The following is a 3,661-nucleotide window of genomic DNA, read 5'->3' as shown; positions in this document are numbered from 1 at the left end:
AAACCATAATATTAATTCAGAATTAATTAATCAATTAATCCAATTAATCAATAAATTAATCTTTGCAGATATAATTTATTTTCTTAATTAAATTATATGACTTAATTAATTAATAGAGAATTAATACTATTCTTGAACAACAACCACTCTTCTGACAATCTTCTGAAAATCACTGAATCCATTTCACCAGTTCAATGTTGACACTCGATGTACTGTCTGGTTCATGAATGACTAACTTCTGTGATATTTCTTCATGTCTTGATTTTCTTCAGATTAAATCCCTGTAATCAATTGATACCCTGACGAGATCTCTGTCACTTGATTAAATCCACAATCTTGATTTATATCACTGAGGCATGATCAATTTCTTGAGCTTCTTCCAGTGAATTATGTCCTCAAGTCTGTAGATGAACCTTGTTTCTGAATCCTTTGACATATATTACTTTGTGAGATCTCTTTGACGGTAGATCCACTATTTACTTATTACATTCTTATTTGAGTTGAGTTAAATCCTCGAATGTACAAATAGGCTATGACATATGCCTTACAATCTCCCCCTATTTATTTGTTAGACAATTACACACAAATACCTAGAGGATAACTCAACTAACAAATAAGAAAAAGATATAAACAGAAATGCAAAATAAATAGCAGAAAAGTTCTGGATAACATTTAACCTTTTCCAGATTCCAAATAGATGTTCCTCTAGACTGAACATATCTTCAAGTAGTTTCATCTTCATTTGTACAACCACATTTCCTGTTGAGAAGCATAAATCTGTATTGCTTCTTCCCCTATGAGAATCAACTGATTAAAGAAGATCACCTTCGTTTACCACCTCTCCCGTACAATAGGATCCGCGGATAAAAACCAATGGTACTCCCCTTTTAGAAAACAGCTTCTTCCCTTACTAGAAAATTATCTTGTATTTACCACCTCTCTCGTACAATAGGATCCGTAGTTACAAACAACAATGGTGTGGTGTAGTGTACATGTTGGATCTTTTTCTTTCTCCCTGCTATTTCTCCCCCTTAGTTGAGAAATCCTCCAAACTATTACTTAAGCTTTTATCTCCCCCTTAAAGAAGGAATGTATGCCGTCGTCTGAAGGAGTTCTCATATTTCACTTGGTTGGAAAAGAAATAACAAGTAGTTTCTCTTTCTTCCTCACTGTGAGTGTGTGATTCTGTTTAGTGTACCTCACATGTGTTTCACTCTTCTCTCCACTCGTGTTTACACTCATTCTCACAAGTGTATCACTCCACTCATAGCTCCAAAAATCAGCTGTACCTGCAAGGAAAATCACCTTAGCCATCCTTAAGGAGGTCACATGTGGTGCAATGGGAGTTCACAAATCCCCATCCTTGTTAAAATCGTCAGATGAATCTGAGTCATAATCTACAAGTTGCTAGTTTCCCTTTTAGGGTTCCAGATTTGAATTCTGGGAAGGTAAACAATGATCCAAAGAATTTAGCATAAAGATCAAGGTTCCCTTCTAATGTCTGTGAAGACATTTCCTTGTGACTCATCACGTTATATCTGAATCATTGTCAATAAGTTGCCGATCTGCACCTATGTCAGATCCACTATCCGCAGATGCATCCAGGGGATTTAAGCCCGGGGAGGTAGATATTGACCACTGATATATGGATTTTGGATCAGTATCCTCTCTTAACACCTGTAAAGGCAATTGATCCATTAACGAACTTTGAACAATCGAATCTGACCTTAAAATGGTCGAAACTCTTGTTTCCGTCAACTCATCCTTTGTGTGTGTAACCTTTCCTTGTGCATCAAGAATTTTTTATATTTGAAGTGGTGACACTACATCAGATACCTTGGCCGACAGGCAAATTTCAATAGACGCACCCTGTTGAGAGAATGAATCTAGTAACTATTTTTGTGCCTTTTCAGCCATTACATCTTTTTGAGAAGATGTATGGGGGCTAGCAGTTGTCTCGGTTTAAATACTACTCATCTATGTAGGAGACAGAGCTACTGGGTTGACTACAGAACCTTCCTTATGTGGTGCACTAAGGCACTATCTCCCTCACGCTCATTCATACTATATTTAGTGGTAAGAGAGTGTTGGTTGGTTCTGTTTCTGTGTTTGTCTTTACAGTCTGGGATAGATGTTGTGGGTTTTCAACCTCATGACTGTCAATGAAATAAAGTCATTGGAGACTGAACCTGTATCACAGAGCATATGGCAATAGAGAGATAAAATGTACTTAAGATATATAATGAATGAAAATTATACATTTAATCTTTTGAGAGAAATGATGTACAATAGTGATTTCAAAGGATTTTACATGAAATAAGAAATCACTAATGTAGAAAAAAGTTTGATTTCAATGATAATATTACCAGCTTACAAGCAGCCATATCCCTCGGATAAACCTTTGCTGTTATCTCCAAAGGTAACCAGTGGGCCAGCTTTCTCAACCACATTTGATAGCAGGCTCTATCTCCGGTCATATGTCTTGATGATCCACTTTCAAGAATCCACACTACCGGTTCCACCTGTTTACTGCCCTGCACTTCAAATGGATTAGACCTTCTTCGGAACCCAAACTTGGTTGGGCCCGGCATACTTGTAGAATTATCCTTTGTCAGGCAAAATAACATTTTTAATTTTAATGGTCTCAACTTTCTCAATGACTGAATATTTGACCTTATAAACAGCCTTCACAAATTTCTGTTTAGGCTTTGGCACAAATGTCTCTTTTCTAGCCTTAGAAGGACTAGCAGTCTTAGAGCTATCATGCTTCTTATTATTCACATGCTGACGAGGAGTAGTCTTATCACTAGAAACACGCTTACCATTAAAATAAGCATACATCAAATTAAAAGCACAAGACATACAATTAACACCACCACATGCTTTATGAGAGTGATTAACAGCAGGCAATTTATGCATGGTAGACATGGCATTTTTGTTATCCAACTCATGTGTGTCTGAGTTAGTCTCAGTTTCTTTCACAACTTTGACTAGAACTTTCGACACACTTGACTCGGAAACAACCTTCTCATTAGCATGATCTTCAACACGTATTTTTTCTTGAATAACAAAAGAGGTCGCATCAAATGGTTCAGCAATTGATGCTTTATAGAGGGGTTCATCAACACCCTTAAGCACATGTGGTACTTCCTTACCTTTAGCATAGACATGAGGAGGGGAGTTTATGCCTAATTCTCCAATAGCAGTATTGTAATCATAACCTATTCCAGATGTTTGATTAACAGCTTGCTTACTGTAGAACTCTTTAGCCTTCAAACAAGAATTGAAGTAGGCTCTAACCTTAGTTTTGGTGATCTTGTCTTTGAGAATAGTTTCGAGTTATCTATAACAGTCAACTCTATTCTCTAGAAAAGATACTTGTTCTTTTAACTTGTCTTGATTAATGTGCACAAGTCTTAATTCATTGACCTCTTTCTCAAGGTCTTTGATCTGCTGACTTAACAGTTCATTATCACGACGAGCACAATCTAAGAAACCTTCTAGATAATAAACTAATTCAGCATCAGTAAATTTTACCTCTTTTCTTGACGATGAAGCTTTTCCATCAATAGCCATAAGAGCAAGATTCCCTTCTTCTTCAACTTCACTATCAGTATCATCCCAACTTCTTCCCTTTGCCAGATAAGCCCTTTCAGAGTTA

Source organism: Apium graveolens, chromosome 4 (assembly GCF_009905375.1).
Source record: "Apium graveolens cultivar Ventura chromosome 4, ASM990537v1, whole genome shotgun sequence".
NCBI classification, from domain to species: domain Eukaryota; kingdom Viridiplantae; phylum Streptophyta; class Magnoliopsida; order Apiales; family Apiaceae; genus Apium; species Apium graveolens.
Note: the sequence above shows the minus strand (reverse complement) of the source record.